Source organism: Bos mutus, chromosome X (genome assembly GCF_027580195.1).
Source record: "Bos mutus isolate GX-2022 chromosome X, NWIPB_WYAK_1.1, whole genome shotgun sequence".
Lineage (NCBI taxonomy): Eukaryota > Metazoa > Chordata > Mammalia > Artiodactyla > Bovidae > Bos > Bos mutus.
In genome coordinates, this window is record NC_091646.1 from 22,751,740 (window position 1) to 22,771,197 (window position 19,458).

The following is a 19,458-nucleotide window of genomic DNA, read 5'->3' on the forward strand; positions in this document are numbered from 1 at the left end:
TGCATAATATACTCTGCATATAAGTTAAATAAGCAGGGTGACAATATATAGCCTTGCCGTACTCCTTTCCCAATTTTGAACCAGTCCTTTGTTTCATGTCTAGTTCTAACTGTTGCTTCTTGACCTGCATACAGGTTTCTCAGAAAACAGGTAAAGTGGTCTGGTATTCTCATCTCTTTAAGAGTTTTCCACAGTGTGTTGTGATCTACACAGTCAAAGGCTTTAGCATAATCAATGAAGCAGAAGTAGATGTTTATTTTGGAATTCCCTTGCTTTTTCGATGATCCAGTGGATGTTGGCAATTTGGTTTCTCTGGTTTCTCTGCCTTTTCTAAATCCAGCTTGAACATCTGGAAGTTCTCGGTTCACATACTGCTGAAGCCTAGCTTGAAGGATTTTGAGTATAATCTTGCTATCATGTGAAATGAGTGCAGTTGTATGGTACTTTGAACGTTCTTTGGCATTGCCTTTCTTTTGGAGTGCTGGATGTCAATTATATCGCAATAAAACCAGGGGGAATAAGGACCAAGGTATCTGGTAGATGAATTTCTGTGTCTTAATTGAAAATTCCCTAGAGAATGATGACTTCTGAAATGAATTCAGTTCAGTTCAGTTCAGTCACTCAGTTGTGTCCGACTCTTTGCGACCCCATGAATAGCAGCACACCAGGCCTCCCTGTCCATTACCAACTCCTGGAGTCTACCCAAACCCATGTCCATCGAGTCGGTGATGCCATCCAGCCATCTCATCCTCTGTCATCCCCTTCTCCTCCTGCCCCAAATCCTTCCCAGCATCAGGGTCTTTTCCAATGAGTCAACTCTTTGCATGAGGTGGCCAAAGTATTGGAGTCTCAGCCTCAGCATCAGTCCTTCCAATGAACACCCAGGACTGGTCTCCTTTAGGATGGACTGGTTGGATCTCCTTGCAGTCCAAGGGACTCTCAAGAGTCTTCTCCAAAACCACAATTCAAAAGCATCAATTCTTCGGCATTCAGCTTTCTTCACAGTCCAACTCTCACATCCATACATGACCACTGGAAAAACCATAGCCTTGACTAGACGGACCTTTGTTGGCAAAGTAATGTCTCTGCTTTTTAATATGCTATCTAAGTTGGTCATAACTTTGCTTCCAAGGAGTAAGTGTCTTTTAATTTCATGGCTGCAATCACTATCTGCAGTGATTTTGGAGCCCAGAAAAATAAAGTCTGATACTGTTTCCACTGTTTCTCCATCTATTTCCCATGAAGTGATGGGACCAGAATGCTGAAATTAATACTAAGTCATAAGAAAAGTAGGTAGTTGAAGCAAACTATTGCCTAGAAGCTAATACCCTTTCCTTTGAGATGGTACCTATGGGACCCAGGGAGGGGAGAGAAAGAAAAAAAGAACTCAGGGACCAATCAGGTGGCTTGTTTCAATCCTGCATCTCAGCACATAGCCTCTAATTCAGCTTAAAATGGGAAACAGAGTCTCACAAGCAGCACAGTTACGTAGACTGACCCAGAGTGGACTTCCTTCCTTTGAATGGACTCCATGAGGAACTGGAGCTTTGGTACCAGCAGCTGCCCCTTGCACCCATCCGCCTCCTCGGGGAGTGCAGACGAATTTGGGTAAGTCTCTCCTTGTTCTTGACTCTCCTGTATTGATTGAGATTCTGAGTTTATTTGGTGGTGGAGCAGGTTACCTGCCCCCTCCTAGTAGGAAAGATACTGGGGGCGGGGGCAGGTGAAACATCCGGGCATACCCACTCATGGTCTAGACACTGAGTGGGGCTCGGTTGAAAGATACTGAGGAATTCCCACCCAGTCAAAAGATGCTAGGTAGGGGGCTGGCTGAAGGATGCCAAGAGCATTGCCCACCCAATGGAAAGGTAGTGGGTAGGGGGGCTCGATTGGGAAAAAAATCGAGGAATACCTGGTGCTCGGCTGAAAGATGCCCAGGTCGCTCCATTGTAGGGGACTGAATGGTCTTGGCTAAGCGGTTAAGTAAGAGCCTGATCTGACACTTTTCCTCAATTTGACTGCCTTTATAGAATTTGTCAGGATAAAAGTGAGGAAAATACATGAGAGCTTTATTGTGAAGAAAAGGGACAAGACTCCTCCCAGCTGGTTTTGGTTTTCTCAGGTGACTGAGAAATTTATGGGAGTGGTGGAGGCCTAGTCCTCACATCGTCCAGTGGGCCCATAGGGAAACACACTCATTAATTAAAATACTTGCTCATCCGGGGGTCGCACATAAGAACTGGCCATTCAGCGACCTGAGAAGACATGGTGGTCTTAGATTGCTGGAGGCAGAATCTGAGACAAATAAGACGAGCTGAAACGACTCTGGGGTAACTCCTGGAAGAGTTAGGCTCACAAGCAGCACATGGGCCCACTACACAAGTTCACTAGTGATCTCTCAACAGAAATAAAGGGGTGTCAGAAAGCCAGCCTCTGACTAACACTCTAGCCAGGTTCATGTAGAATACATACGGAGCTCATACTTGCAAGTACCTAGTTAATTGGAGAAATTATACTAAAAGAGATCTCAACCTAAAATGGCCAAATTTGGGTCCTTTTGCTATTCTAAAATTGATATTTTTACATGAACAATTAGAAAAGGCCAGCTGTGCTTTGAGTGGTATCTAGAAGCTTCTAAAACAAGAAATGATAGAGTAACTTCTTTGCAGAAGACTTTGCCAGGTTGCAGGTCTAACTGAACTGGGAAGTCACGTTTGGCATTTATGCCATTTGGCTTTTGATTTTTGGGCATCACTTTACCATCTTTTGGGGGCACTCTTGTCACTTGGCTTTTGATTTCTGGGCATGTCTTTGCCTTTTGTTTCATTTGGAGTGTGACTCCTGGCTGGTGAAGTTCTGGTTTGGTTTGGTTTGTTGGTTTGGTTTGAGTGCACAGACATCTGGTACAAACTGTTCGAGCTAATATGTGAATTAAGGTTCCACACGCGACCTGGGAACCCCTTGGGAAAATATTTTTAAATGATTAGTCAATCTATAGCTATGATACAATGACAAGAAAAATGGCCTGAAACTATTAGATCTTTATTGACATAGGATAGGAAAATGAACTGAAGTTCCCTTATGTCCAGGACTTCCTCCTGTAATCAACAGCCTGGGGCTGATCAAACCAAAACCCCTACTTCCCCAGAGGGACAATCCCTGCTGAGACCAATCTGCCCTTGTTATCAGGGCCGAGTTGAGCACTATCTGGTCTAAATTTTGGCTATAAAACTATGGTCACAAAAAAATACAATTTTTGACAATGTGGTCACAATGTTCTTTAGACTCCAGAGGAAGCTTGAAGAAAAATTATCCTTTAAGAGTTCTTGCCCTGAGGAAATAATTCCTCCTATACCTTTAGACCAGATCTCTCTGGATCTAGACCATATCTAATTCCTGAAACCAAAAGGAACAAAAAGGGGAACAAAGCCTTTTAAAATCTTACTCCAACCATTTTTTATGCATAACTAAGTTTGGAAAACAAAGCTATAGGATCTCGTGTCTGTTTGGATGTATGTATGTCTCAGTGTGTGTCTTTGTTTCTTTTGATAATATTGCTGTTGCTGAGATCACTTTGTAAATGAGCTCTAATCTAATTGGCCTTAAACAAAACAGTAAAACTCAATCCAATTGTTTGGTTGTGGCCAATTACCTATGTCTACCTATGTCTAGTACTTCTGGGTTACCTTGGTGGATTTCTGTTCTCTAGGGATACCCACTAGGAAATTTATTTTAGATGAGTGTCCAATCCTGTTTTGTCTTCATGATATTACTAAATGGGATTCTCTCACCTGGCCAATTAATAATACTTGCTCTGGGGGTGCTGGCCATAGATTTAAGTTTTCTCTTAGGGTCATTTAAACTCAGAGTGATGATCTAAGTCTCAATTTAAAAAATTAACCTCTCATCTATGAAAAGGAAAATTCCCACAATTATGGGGTGGATCTACATGGTTAATATCAGGCTATGGCCATTTAAAAGCTCCTTTATGTTGGGAAGGGTTAAATCATACTAAAAATGATCAACCTGGTAATCATGAGACAAGCCTGGGTGCTTTATGAACTATGTCTATTATTACCCTTAGAGAGAGTGATTGGTATGGAACTCAGTGGATTTGTGGAACTAATTTATGGCCTTCACATCTATAGGGATGGATATGACGGTGTAGCCTGGGATTCCCATGAATTTAAGGTCATACATGTTAATGCGAATTAGAGGTAACCCTAACCAATCTACCATTGGTATGATCCCAATGGGTCAAAGATCTATATTCTACTGGTATGACAATTTAGTAGCTTGTGCATGTGTGTGTGTGTGTGTGTGTGTGCCTTCAATGCGGTTGGAGGATGTAATTGACCATATCTAAGCCTTAACAACTTTCATAAGCTTTAAATGATAGTAATTGCGCTATTAGCCTATTGAATTCTGAGATCTCTATGATAAGAAATGCATTGCTACACAACTGCAAGGCCCTTGACACCTTACAGCATCTCAGGGAGATATCTGTGCTATAATTCAAACTGAATGCTGTATTTTCATACCTGGTAAATCCTTTAATGTAACACATTTGAACCACATGAAAAATCAGATTTCTGCTTTAAGTCTTGATGATCTTTTTAAAAAAAAAAATGGTGTGGGAGGCTCATGGCTAAAATATTTACTTTTAATTCCACTAAGATGACACCACCCTTATGGCAGAAAGTGAAGAGGAACTAAAAAGCCTCTTGATGAAAGTGAAAGAGGAGAGTGGAAAAGTTGGCTTAAAGCTCAACATTCAGAAAACTGAAATCATGGCATGTTGTCCCATCACTTCATGGGAAATAGATGGGGAAACAGTGTCAGACTTTATTTTGGGGGGGCTCCAAAATCACTGCAGCTGGTGACTGCAGCCATGAAATTAAAAGACGCTTACTCCTTGAAAGGAAAGTTATGACCAACCTGGATAACATATTAAAAAGCAGAGATATTACTTTGCCAACAAAGGTCTGTCTAGTCAAGACTATGGTTTTTCCTGTGGTCCTGTATGGATGTGAGAGTTGGACTGTGAAGAAAGCTGAGCACCGAAGAATTGATGCTTTTGAACTTTGGTGTTGGAGAAGACTCTTGAGAGTCCTTTGGACTGCAAGGAGATCCAACCAGTTCACCCTAAAGGAGACCAGTCCTGGGTGTTCATTGGAAGGACTGATGCTGAGGCTGAGACTCCAATACTTTGGCCACCTCATGCGAAGAGTTGACTCATTGGAAAAGACCCTGATGCTGGGAAGGACTGGGGGCAGGAGGAGAAGGGGACGACAGAGGATGAGATGGCTGGATGGCATCACCGACTCAATGCACATGAGTTTGGGTGAACTCTGGGAATTGGTGATGGACAGGGAGGCCTGGCGTGCTGTGATTCATGGGATCGAAAAGAGTCGGATACGACTGAGCATGAACCGCAAAGGTGTGCTGAGTGAAAGAAGCTAGTCACTAAAGTTGCGTTCTATATGATTCCATTTATATGACTTTCTTGAAAAGATAGAACTACAGTTATGTAGAGATCAGTGGGTGCCAGAGTATATTGCTAGGGGGAGGGTATCAGTATAAAGGGATTGTAGAAGGGAGTTCTTTGGGGAGTGATAACACTACTGTATAAAGAGACTATTAAAACGCATAGAACTGTATGCCCTCCTCCCTCGCTAAAACCCCTACTTTTCCTAGCTTCCCTTGCTGCTAAGTTTTAGACATTTAACTTAGGTTCTGCCAATCTGATGCTAGTGATTTCTAAGTTCTCCCTCGCCTCTCCACCAGAGTTGGTACAAGAAGCCCAACCTAGAGTCTGTTCCACTGTCTTTCCCACAGATTATAACCTAATATATCTATAATATGTATTTGCTAATTTAAACTAGTTGAGTGGATTCTGTTGTGTAAAAGCAAGAATGATTATTGACATATCTATGTATCACTGATGGTACTGTGCAATTCCAGCCCATGTCCTGCTTCTTGAACATACCATTGAACCATGATAATCAGTTATTAACCATGGCAAGCCACCATTTTCAGAGAGGATCATTTGGATGTCCTTTTAAAATGGCTAAAGGAGGAGCTGTGAATCCTTGCATGCCAAGTACTCCATAACAATTCCTTAGCACCTGGAATGGTGAAATATTGATTCTAGGTAGATTGGTCAGCTAATTGCAAAGAAGGTTCCAACAATTCCTTCCATTGCTAGACGTGCAGCCCTTTGCACTGGGACTATGCCAGTCTTTCCATCAAGAAGGGGAGTCTATTTCTCTACCCTCTTGAATCTGAGCTGGTCTGTGACTTGGCCTTGACCTATAGAATGTGGTGGTGGGGGGAGGGCAGATACTGTTGGAGTTCTGAGCCTAGTCAAGGAGGCTCTTGGAACCTTGAAACCTCCATATCTGGAAGCCTGGAAGCTTAAATCTCCTGGAGAACTCTGAAATATATAGACTCCTGAGCCACTCTTCAAGCAGAGCTCCTGAGCACGAGTTCAGGAAGGCATGTCTACCCCACCCACAACTCCATCCCCACCCCAAAAGCTAGCCTGGAAAATACTGACATGTTATCTGCATGTGACACAAAGGACCAATAGCTCTTGACCCTATCCTCTCCAAGGCCCCACACTGCTGGCAGCAGGGGCAGTAACTGGGAGTTTTCCAGGAGGGCAGAGCAAAGTCCCTGAGTGCTATATGGGCATATATGAATGTAAACCATCCAAAAGCTGTCCTCAGACAGCAGGGCACAGAGGAAGGAGCATCTGGGCTCTCTCCAATACACATTTTGAAGGCTGGCCACTCTTTTCTAATTCTTGCTCCCTGTCAAAGTTGTCTTGCAGGTTCACTCTCACCAGAACAGAACTTTGTTTTGTGTGCATGAGTAGACAGAACTGAGGAAAGAAAGAGTCCACACTGTGGGTGGCTCAGGCCCTGCTCTTCTATCCCACATGAGGCAGTTCCATCCATCTTGGCCTATGAGATCCCCTCTGCTCTATCCTGTGGGCTTGTGATTGGCGTCAGATACCACTGAAGCCTTGTGGTCTGCTGACAAAGGTGTTCTCCTCGACCAAACTCTAGCTAGTCTCCTCTGAGCCCTCTTCTCACTTAAGCCTCAATCTTGGTCAATAAAGATGTGAACAAACACTAAAATAGTTTTTAACAGCTCAGGGTCTCCTCCCAAGGATGATCTTAGTCCCCTTCAAAGTGCCTGTGTAAGGCTACCAAAATAGACTGTTTCTTCCAGACAGCAGCAGAACATAGGGTCCCTTTCTCCCAGGTTCTGTGGGAGGGGAGGACCTAAATATTGACAAGCACCAGTTAATAAACCCAGATGGGTTTCACACTGACTCCCCTCAAACAACTTTCCACTTTTTGTAATTTTTCACTTCCCTGACTCTATTGAACCTTCACTTTCTTCCTTATTCCTTCATTTTCCCTTTAAAAACACCCAGTCATTTCTGTACAAATCAAAGTTCACACTGGAATATTTTCTGTGTTGCAATAGTATGTTACTGATTAAAATCTGTCCTGACCACTTTAGTGTCTGGCTTTGTTTATCTTTGATACTACCACCAACTGCAACTTGTATCCAAATCTTCTGTGTTAGATGCTGTTATTCAGATGGCAAGTGCCAAAGGAAAAAGAATGAGGAAAAATGACTGCACACTAGCTGCATGAGTGGGATGAGATTTTAGCCTTCTTTTGCTTCTCACTCAATACAACTATTTCTTTTGATGTCGCTTTGAAGTTGTTTTGCAGCAAGTAAAAAAAAAAATTATAGATGTGAAAAAGCATGTTCTCCACCAATACTTTTACAGACCAAATGCCAGTCTAGGATGACAGAGTTGATCCTAAATATGATGAATTGCTGAAGACACTAGAAGGTTAAGTTAACCCTCCAGAACTCATCTTGTCTCCTGGCTACTCAGGAATTCAGGAAAATAGCAGTGACAAGAAAGGTTGTACGGGAGGAATTTTGGAAGCCAAAGGCTTCCTCATTTCACGTTTTCTAAAATAAAACTGCGCACTGTCATTACAGATTTTCGGGCTTGAAGCCTCCTCTCTGTGACTCCGCTTAAGGATGGTGGAAGGGTTCAGGGCTTCTGCTCAGGGACTTGGGCTGATTGCTTCTGCGTGATTCTTATCACAAGCAGTGGTTTATCTTGGTGTATGCACGCGTGTCGCGCCACGCGCCCCCACAGCGCACGCGCCCCCACAGCGCACGCGCCCCCACAGCGCACGCGCCCCCACAGCGCACGCGCCCCCACAGCGCACGCGCCCCCACAGCGCACGCGCCCCCACAGCGCACGCGCCCCCACAGCGCACGCGCCCCCACAGCGCACGCGCCCCACAGCGCACGCGCCCCACAGCGCACGCGCCCCACAGCGCACGCGCCCCCACAGCGCACGCGCCCCCACAGCGCACGCGCCCCCACAGCGCACGCGCCCCCACAGCGCACGCGCCCCCACAGCGCACGCGCAGTGCAATGGAGCGGAGAGAAAGACCCTTAACTGGGTCTGCTGCATTAGTATCTGCTTTCCTGGTGAACTAGGGAACAGACAGGCCACCTCTTAGTGCAAGGCCAGGTGAGCATTTCAGTTGCCAGCCCAGAAAGAATGGCGGAGGCTTTGAATTTGTCCTTTTCAAGATGTAGGATATCGGGTGATTAGGGGAGCAAGGAAAGGGAAGGTTTGTTTGTTTGTTTGTTTTTTCCCACGCAGATGGCCTTTTCTTCCTCTGGGGGATAGAGAGGGTTTATGAGACAGATTACCTCATTGGTAATTCCAAACATGTTGATTAAAATTACGTTTCTGGGAGAAATTGAAACAATTGGATCATGTATTAAATCTAGTTTCATGAGCTTTGGGGCTTCCCCTAATAGCTCAATTGGTAAAGAATCCGCCTGCAGTGCAGGAGAACCCGGTTTGATTCTTGGGTTGGAAAGATCCCCTGGAAAAGGGATAGACTACCCACTCCTGTATTCTTGGGCTTCTCATGAGGCTCAGCTGGTAAAGAATCCGTCTGCAATTCGGGAGACCTGGGTTTGATCCCTGGGTTGGGAAGATGCCCTGGAGAAGGGAAAGACTACCTACTCCAGTATTCTGGCCTGGGGTTTTCTTTTTATCATCAGCTACCCTTTACCCCACCCCCCATCCCACCCCAGTTCACAAAAGAGGAAACGAGTGGCTGATGATCATTTAGAGGGGGAAATGTTTAGCTTCGGGCTTCCCACGTGGTGCTTGTGGTAAAGAAGCTGCCTGCCAATGCAGGAGACACAAGAGATGTGGGTTTGATACCTGGGTTGGAAAGATCCCCTGGAGTAGGAAATGGCAACCCACTCCAGTATTCTTGCCTGGGAAATCCCACGGACAGAGAAGCCTAGCTGGCTACAGCGCATGGGGTAGTGAAGAGTCAGACATGACTGAGCAACTGAACACAGCACATCTCCCTAGAACCTGAGACTGGGGAGAGTGGCATGGTATCTATCTTATTCCCTTTTGGGTTCCCATTGTGTACCAGGTATGACAATGAATCAATGCTCAGTAAATATTTCTTTTACATTTGATTGACAAGGCACAGTTTAAGACACCTGTGAAGAAATATGTTGCCCATCACATTGGCAAAGACTTCAAAAGATAGGACCAGTGTTGCAAATGACAAGATCACAGCAGCATTCTCTCACACTTTGAGAGAGAGTAGAGTTGTCTTTCTGGAAAGCAACTTGGCGATAGGTGTCCAAACCTAAAAGGATTGGTTGGCTTGCCTTTGAGCCAGCAATTCCTCTTCTGGTAATTGATCCCCTAAACTAAAGGGCTTATCAATGGTATTGAAGGGAGAGCAGAGCTTGCCACACCAAAATATGCCCCTTTGGCATATTGATCATTTGGGGCTGGTTATTTCTGAGATGCTACAGACAGAGGAGAAGCTCTGAAAACCAAGTAGAAGTTACTCTTTTATAAGATACCTTTACACTTCTAAGGGAAATCTCCATTTGTAAGGGTGTCTCCTGATCCCAGAAAGAGGGAGTGGGGGATGGATGACTTTATCTCCTGAAACTCTTATCAATGGAGAAAGACTTTAGTCTGCATCATAACTTTACCCTTGTTTACTCTTTCTTTCCTGGTTCCCTCCTGTAACTGCCCCCCACCCCCAACATCTCCTTTTGTCTTTAGCTGGAGATGTTATTTAATGTGGTAGTTTGGGCCATTTGGGCGAGTTACTCAGTTTTCCTAGGTCTCTCCTGTGTATGCAGGAGGTATCTATGTTTTTAAACTTGTTTGTTTTTCTCCTGTGTATTTGTCTTTTATTATGGAGGGGAGAGGGGAGTCTCAGTCAAGAATCTAGAAGGGCAGAGGGAACTTTGTTTTTCCTCTCTATGCATAGAAATTGAACCACAATGAAGTACACTGTCCATGTGTTTTGCAATAATTAAATATGAGAAAGTAATGCCATAGAAGAATAAATAACACCTTGGAAAGATCTTTATAAGATTTTATTTCAATGTAGAAACAAGATAGTATGTGGATAAATGTTACATTTAAATTTTATTTATGTTTAAGTAGATGGGAAAAATAATGTAAGCAAAATGCCATGATGCTCTGAATGGTTATCTGACATACAAGGTATCAGATGGTTTTTATTTTCTACTGTTGGTTTATATATATATATTTTCCAAATGTTCTCCACTTTTATAATGAGGCAATTAGAATTAAATAGAGCATCTTTGCCCCCTGGTGGTTTATTCAGTAATGGTCCTTAGTCTGAGGAAGGAATATTGTATCCACTCAGACGGAAGAGCAGATACTACTGCAGGCCTTATTCCCAAGGCAGAACTTTCAAAACTCCCAAATCTTTTGCTAGGACAAGTGGTTGTGTCCTAGAGGAGCAGTGTTGTGAAACTCTCAGAGTTTCATATTGTCCTCATATTGACCGTGTGGGGACTATATGTCCTCAGCTCCCATGAGACAGAAACAGCAGCAGTAGGGAGAGGAAAATAGGTTCAGGGATTAGCGGAGCACTGGAGGCAGGGCCTTTGCCATCAGAAGGCTAAAGAGGGCAGGCCATTGGAGTTGGGGTGGCGACCTTCGGGTTGGAGGAGTGGGGACCCACTAAAGTGGGAGTACAGGGCAGAATGGATTTGGTGACTGTCTGTGAATGATCAGTAAGAGGGAGAGCACGAAGAGCACTGGGGATGAGTGAGGGATGGTAGTGTGGCGGGACCAAAGGGAGCAGAATACAGGGAAGGTTAAGAGATCTGGGCTGGGCCTATGACCACTGAATCTAGCCAGACAGACTCCTCTGGCCCACGACCTCCCTTGTCATGATGTCAGGGCACCCTCTCTGCATTTCTTAGGGGTTCAGCTTTTACTAGGATCCCCAAAGGAAGAGGAAAATTCCAAAAACAATGGCTTTCAAACTTTCTGTGAGTCATGATTTCAGGGATCCCTTTGAACCCAACTCCTACTACACAGTTTCATGTGAAGGGCCTGGAGCACCCCATAGCATTGATATACTGTTTCATAAACTGCTTTTATCATTTGCTGTTTTGCCATAACTGGAAATGTGAGGAGTTTTTATTTTCTTTTGCTGAATGTGATGCTGACCCACCCCTTACTCTCCAACCTCTGGGCCCATGGATGTGTGTTTATTTTTGTTTTTAGGCTCATTGCTGCTCATATCTGCCTGTTGGAGCACTTTTGTGGCCACTGCAGCTCACCTGATGGAAGGCTTTTGTCACCGAAGTAGGGAGGTCATCTGATTTGGCACCTACAGGAAGCCACCCTGATTGCAGGATTTCCAGCCTTCTCCTACATGTAAATCATCAATAAACATGATGTGACAATTAAGACTGAGTGAGAGATAGCAGAAACAAATGGCAAAACCAAATCTCCAAAGGCCTCAGATATTGGAAATGTCTGCTTTAGTTCGAAGAAGAAATGTATTCTTCCACTCATTTTGTAGACCTAGAAAGTAAAATTGATCTCTTCGGTATATATTTTTTGATTAGTTTTTTAAAAAATACTGATTTATATATTTGCCTGCACTGGGTCTTAGTTACAGCACACAGGATCTTTGATTTTTATTGCAGCATGTGGGTCTTTGTTATGGCATGTGGGATCTAGTTCCCTGACCAGGAACTGAACCTGGGCTCCCTGCATTGTGAGCTTGGAGTCTTGGCCCTGGAGCACCAGCAAAGTCCTTCTTTGGTGTATTTAAAGAAACTAGAATAACTGGAAACATGAACAAGGAATAAAGGGCTACCCAAAATGACCAGGTTTCTTCTTTCTCTCCTCTCACTGACCAATTCGGTCCAGAAGCATTAGTGGAGGCCAAGCAATGCAGGTGTTTGTGTTGGAGGAGCTTTTGTGATCCTATATTATGTGGTGTTAGCTGAGGGCAGGATGAGAAGAGCTTCCACGTGGGGGATGGTGTCAGGGGCCTGATGTGGGGTGTCAAAGTCCAGGTAAGGCCAGGAGAGCAATTCCAGGGGCAGGGGGTCGTTAGTAGCAGTTGGCCCAGCTTTTTAGAACCTGAGAGGATGTTGACGATATTCATGCAGGGAGGTCTGGAAAGATGTTTCAGGATCTGATGACAGTAAGGATAGCTACATGGGATGGGAAGTAACTTATAGTTGAATTGTGTCCTACAAAAATTCATATGTCAAAGTCTGCTATAAACTTAGGGTTTGTGTCTCCCCAAAGTTCATATGTGAAATCCTAACCCCACAGTGTGGTGGTATGTGGAAGTAGGGTCTTTGGGAGGTGATTAGGTCATGAGGATGGAGCCTTCATGAATGAGATTAGTGCCCTTAATTCTAAAAGAGACCCCAGAGAGCTCCCTTCCCCCTACTGCCATGTGAGAAAGATGGCCATCTATGAACTAGAAAGTAGGTCCTCATAAGACATGGAATCTGCCCCTGCCTTGATCCTGGACTTCCCAGCTTCCAAAACTGAGAAATCAACTTGTGCTGTTTATAAGCTACCCAGTCTATGGAATCCTGTTATAGCAGCTGGACTGGACTGATAAAATTCTAATTCCTAGTACCTCAGAATGTGAACATAGTTGGAAATAAAGTCTTCACAGAGGTAATCAAGTTAGGATGAGATGATGAAGAGTGGGCCCTAATCCAGTATGACTGGTGTCTTAATGAAAATGGTAAATTTGGACATATAGAGATACATACAGAAGGAGAAGATGGCCAAGGAGAGAGCCATGGAACACATTCTCCCTCACAACTTTTAGAAGGAACCAACCTTGCCAATACCTTGATTTGGGGCTTTGAGTCTCCAGAACTGTGGGATAGCAAATTTTTGTTATTGAAATCACCCAGTTTATGGTACTTGGTTAAGGTAGCCCTTAACACGTGCAGTAGGTTAAGGTAGCCCTTAACAAGTGCAGTAACCCAGCTCAGGGCTTTGGAGCCTGAGCTCTATAAAAGAGAGTCAACAGAGTTGAGGGTGAGGAATGAGCAGGGTAGTGGTGAGGATGGTCTGGTGTGGGTGTTAGAGCCTAAACTGGGTAAGAAGGATGTCTAGGCAGGACCCAGCCCAGTCCAGGTTGAGCTGATAAGAAACCAAGCAATGTAGAAATCATTTCATAATGTATGTGTATTTCAAAACATCACATTGCACAACTTAAAATATACAATTCTTATATGTTAATGAGATCTCAAAAACTGCTCAAATATAATATGAATTAGGATGGTGCAATATGCTATAGAGCTACACGAAAGGGGAACCTATCTGTACCTGAAAAATCTACTGGAATCAGCAAAACATATCCTGGTTCCTGCCTCATTTTCCTAGAGTAAAAGGAGACATGGGCCTTTAAGTGCTCTACAGATGCACCTGTCACTAACTCTGGAATATGTTTGGAAAAAAATAGTAACCAAGCATAGTGAAGAAGGCTTTCAGTAGCAAAGGGTGGGAGGTTGGATCATGGCAAAAAATGTTAGAGTCTGAAAGATGACGACAGTCTGTGGGAGCAGCTTTGGCCAGAGTGTCTGAGCTTGGGTGAAGTGAGATGGGCATCCACAGGGAAGGGCGAAACCAGCCTGGACTGTCAGAGCCTAAGTGGGGTGAGCTGAGGGTGGCAAAGGCAGCACTTAAAATCTTTTTAAAATGTGTTGAAACCTCACACTGAGAACTATAAAACAGTACTGAAATGGAGGAAATGTATTCATGTATTTTTTTAATTTATATAGTCTTTTTAAATATATATTTTTGTTTATTTTATTTGACTGTGTCAGGCCTTAGTTGCAGCTTGTGGCATCTTCCATCTTTTTTGCAGCATGTGGGATGTTTAGTTGTGGCATGTAGGAACTAATTCCCTGACCAGGTATTGAACTCGAGCCCCTTGCATTGGGAGCGTGCAGTCTTAACCACTGGACCATCAGGGAAGTCCCATTATATAGTTTTGATGCTTTGACATCTGGGGCCTTGCTGACACTGGAGGGACTGCCCCTGCCAGGGTTGGTCAATTCCTAGAGAGAGTCAAGAACTCACCTGTGAGCATACCTTTCAAAAGCAAGTCAACCAGTTCAAAGCCCATACCCCCAGTCACTAATTATCTCCTTTATTGGTCTGTCACACTTAGGGCCACTGTTTACCTGCCCTAATCACACCAGGGCCAGGTACTAGACAACTAGGGACAGCCCCTATGACCCAGAGCCCACTAAAATTATTCAAACTAGCCATGTTCAATCTGCTTAACCTGCCTCACCAGGAGAAACCACAATAAAGGTTCTTGCTTCCCATTTACCTGCTCCTTTTGCCTCCTGACCAACCCAGGGCCTTCCTCATGTGGTTCCTCATGAGGTGCTCCCTCTTCTTGGGAACTGCTACAAACTGTCTTTTCAATGGCAGTCATCTAATCTGTTGGCCTTACCATACCTGAATAATAATAAACCTATGTTAAAAAAGAAGACCTAGATTAAATGGATACATATGCAAAAAATCATGAATTGGAAAGCTCGATATTGTGAAGCGATCTATTCTCCCAAAATAAATATATAGAGGCAACACAATCCCAATGAAAACCTCAGCAGTTTATGCATATGTGTGCATGAAAATCAATATGTTATTTCTGAAATTTATATGGAAATGCAAAGGCCAGGAATAACCAGGACAATCATGTCCTGGATGGCTTATACCAGGAGATATCAAGACCTATTATAAAGCTACAATAATTAACTGCATATTGTATTTGTATGAGGCTAGACAAATTAACCAACAGAACTGAACAGAGATTCCAGGAACAAATCCACATAGATAATCTGATTTGTGATATTACAGGACACTAAAGAAAGGAGGAGCCTGGTGGGCTGCAGTCCATGGGGTCACTAAGAGTCGGACATGGCTGAGCGACTTCACTTTCACTTTTCACTTTCATACATTGGAGAAGGAGATGGCAACCCACTCCAGTGTTCTTGCCTGGAGAATCCCAGGGACGGGGGAGCCTGGTGGGCTGCTATCTATGGGGTCGCACAAAGTCAGACACAACTGACGTGACTTAGCAGCAGCAGCAGCAAAGAAAGGGTGTCTTTTTCCAGTCAGTGGTACTGGGTAAATGTGGCAGTCCCCAACCCTTTTGGCACCAGGGATTGGTTTCGTTGAAAACAATTTTTCCATGGATATGGGGGTGGGTGGGGAGATGGTTTGGAGATGATTCAAGCACATTACATTTATTGTGCACTTTATTGCTAATCTAATACCACCATTGATCTTATAGGAGGTAGGAGGTACTGGTCTGGGGCCGGAGGCTGGGGACCCTTAATTAGATATCCAAATAGAAAAAAAGTGAATGTTGAACCCTGTCTTACCTTACACAGAAATTAATTCCAAGATGAACTGCTGATGTAAATGTGAAACGTGAAACAGTAGAACTTTCAGGAGAACATCTTTATAATAATGGTCATGGAAAAACTATGCAAAGGTAATGAACAGATTACATGGAAAGACAAAAGAAAAATAAAAAAATGAAAAAGGCTTCACCTTACTGGCAATCAAAGAAATGAAAATGAAATTAATTGACAGGTACCCTTCTTGTTTGTCAGATACAATGGTTATAAAGTAATAGTTTACTTTTAGCGAGGGTGTAATAATATGGGCTGCCTTATAATAAACTGTGGAAAATTCTGAAAGAGATGGGCATATCAGACCACCTGACCTGCCTCTTGTGAAACCTATATGCAGGTCAGGAAGCAACAGTTAGAACTGGATATGGAACAACAGACTGGTTCCAAATAGGAAAAGGAGTACATCAAGGCTGCATATTGTCACCCTGCTTATTTAACTTCTATGCAGAGTACATCATGAGAAACGCTGGGCTGGAAGAAGCACAAGCTGGAATCAAGATTGCCAGGAGAAATATCAATAACCTCAGATATGCAGATGACACTACCCTTATGGCAGAAAGTGAAGAGAAACTAAAAAGCCTCTTGATGAAAGTGAAAGAGGAGAGTGAAAAAGTTGGCTTAAAGCTCAACATTCAGAAAACTAAGATCATGGCATCTGGTCCCATCACTTCATGGGAAATAGATGGGGAAACACTGGAAACAGTGTCAGACTTTATTTTTCTGGACTCCAAAATCACTGCAGATGGTGATTGCAGCCATGAAATTAAAAGACGCTTACTCCTTGGAAAGAAAGTTATGACCAACCTAGACAGCATATTAAAAAGCAGAGACATTACTTTGCCAACAAAGGTCTGTCTGGTCAAGGCTATGGTTTTTCCAGTGGTCATGTATGGATGTGAGAGTTGGACTGTGAAGAAAGCTGAGTGCTGAAGAATTGATGCTTTTGAACTGTGATGTTGGAGAAGACTCTTGAGAGTCCCTTGGACTGCAAGGAGATCCAACCAGTTCACCCCAAAGGAGATCAGTCCTGGGTGTTCATTGGAAGGACTGATGCTGAAGCTGCAATTCCAGTACTTTGGCCACCTCATGCGAAGAGTTGACTCATTGGAAAAGACACTGATGCGGGGGGGGGCGGGGATTGGGGGGCAGGAGGAGAAGGGGTCGACAGAGGATGAGATGGCTGGATGGCATCACAGACTCAATGCACATGATTTTGGGTGAACTCTGGGAGTTGGTGATGGACAGGGAGGCCTGATGTGCTGTGATTCATGGGGTTGCAAAGAGTAGGACACGACTGAGCGACTGAACTGAACTGATACTTTTTTAACAGAAGTGAAAATTTATATAACTGTTCCAAAAATCAATCTGAGAAAATCTATCAACAGTCTGAAGAATGTTCATGGCTTTGATACGATTCCAATTCTAGAGTTCTCACCTAAAGCATGAGCACAAAAGCAGATAAACATATATAAGGAAATGTTTATTATAGCGTCCCTTAAAATCGCAAAAGAATTAGAAACAAATTAATATTGTCTAATTTGGGAATGCTATACAAAAAAAAAAAAAAGTTTTTAATGACTGGGATAACCACGATGGTGGGGTCACTCACCTAGAGCCAGACATCCTGGAGTGTGAAGTCAAGTGGGCCTCAGGGAAACGTTACTACAAATAATGGTAGTGGAGGTGATGGAATTCCACTTGAGCAATTTTAAAATCCTAAAAGATGATGCTGTTAAAATGCTGCACTCATAACAAAACCTATACAATATTGTAAAGTTAAAAAATAAAATAAATAAATAAATAAATAAAAACAACAAAAACTCAAAAAAAAAAATGCTGCACTCATTATGTCAGCAAATTTAGAAAACTCATCAGTGGCCACAGGACTGGAAAAGGTCAGTTTTCATTCCAATCCCAAAGAAAGGCAATGCCAAAGAATGTTCAAACTACTGTGCAATTGCACACATTTCACATGCCAGCAAGGTTATGCTCAAAATTCTTCAAGCTAGGCTTCAGCAGTATGTGAACCAAGAACTTCCAGATGTTCAAGCTGGATTTAGAAAAGGCAGAGGAACCAGAGATCAAATTGCCAGCATATGGCAATCATGGATCATGGAGAAAGCAAGGAAATTCTAGGAAAACATCTGCTTTGTTGACTACACTAAGGCCTTTGACTTGTGTGGATCAAACAAATGATGGAAAATTCTTAAAGAGATGGGTATACCAGACCACCTTACCTGTCTCCTGAGAAACTTGTATGTGGCTCAAGAAGCAACAGTTACAACTAGACATGGAACAATGGACTGGTTCAAAATTGGGAAAGGAGTGAGAGAGTCAATTCCTAAGTAGGTTGATAAAGAGTCCGGGGCCCTTGAGGAGGAAGGGGTCCAGGCCCCTTGAGAAGGAGAAAGGGGTCCCAGGCTCTCAAGGAGGAAAAAAGGACAAACGTCTTATCTACACTGCTTTGTCTTAGTCAATAAAACAATGTATCTTGCTCAAGGACATGTTTCTCCTTAACAAGAACTAATCTTGTTATCTTAAAATGAATATTATGGGAGTGGTCTGGTGAGTGAAGTGAAGTCGTTAAGTCATGTCTGGCTCTTTTCAACCCCATGAACTCTAGCCCACCAGTCTCCGCCATCCATGGAATTTTCCAGGCGAGAGTCCTGGAGTGGGTTGCCATTTCCTTCTCCAGGGGATCTTCCTGACCCAGGGATCAAACCCGGGTCTCCACATTGCAGGCAGATGCTTTACCATCTAAGCCACCAGGGAAGCCCATGGGTCTGGTAAGATCTTTCTACTGTTATTTCTAATCCCATTATCTTAAGACTTATGTTGTGGGAGTGGGTCAGGAAAAAGCATATAAGGCCTTGATAAGACTATCGAGGGGGGCACTCTCCAGCCCTCTTATGTCTATGTCAGAAGCTTTCTCTGTCCCTTTTCTTTCTTTAATAGAACTCTGCTATGAGTAGTCAAGCCTGGTCCCTGGTTCTGAAGCTAAATCTTCTTCTGAGATTACAAATCCGACACCATTCACTGTAAGCTATCAGGAGTACGTCAAGGCTGTATATTGTCAGCCTGCTTATTTAACTTATATGTAGGGTACATCATAAGACATGCCAGGCTGGATTAAGCACAAGCCAGAATCAAGGTTTCTGGGAGAAATATCAATAATCTCAAATATGGACATGATACCACACTATTGGCAGAAAGGGAAGAGGGACTAAAGAGTCTCTTGATGAAAGTGAAACAAGAGAGTGAAAAAGCTGGCTTAAAACTCAACATTCAAAAAAACTGAGATCATGGCATCTGGTCCCATCACTTCACGGCAAAGTCTCATCACTTCATAGAAGGGGAAAAAGTGGAAGCAGTGGCAGATTTTACTTTCTTGGGCTCCAAAATCACTGTGGACAGTGACTGCAGCCATGAAATTAAAAGATGCTTGCTCCTTGGAAGAAAAGCTATGACAAACCTAGACAGTGTATTAAAAAGCAGAGACATTACTTTGCCAACAAATGTCTGTATTGTCAAAGCTATGTTTTTTCCAGTAGTCATATAGGGATGTGAGAGTTGGACCATAAGAAAGGCTGAGTGCCGAAGAATTGA

At 43.3% G+C, this 19,458-nt stretch overlaps 1 long non-coding RNA gene across 1 annotated transcript; it reads left to right on the forward strand.

The window, feature by feature from the left end:
* The first annotated feature begins 8,421 nt into the window (after positions 1-8,421).
* Positions 8,422-12,266, forward strand: LOC106701656 (uncharacterized). Its single transcript, XR_001352001.2, has 2 exons — positions 8,422-8,581; positions 11,657-12,266. It is a non-coding gene; the product is annotated as an uncharacterized lncRNA (long non-coding RNA).
* Positions 12,267-19,458: the final 7,192 nt, after the last annotated feature.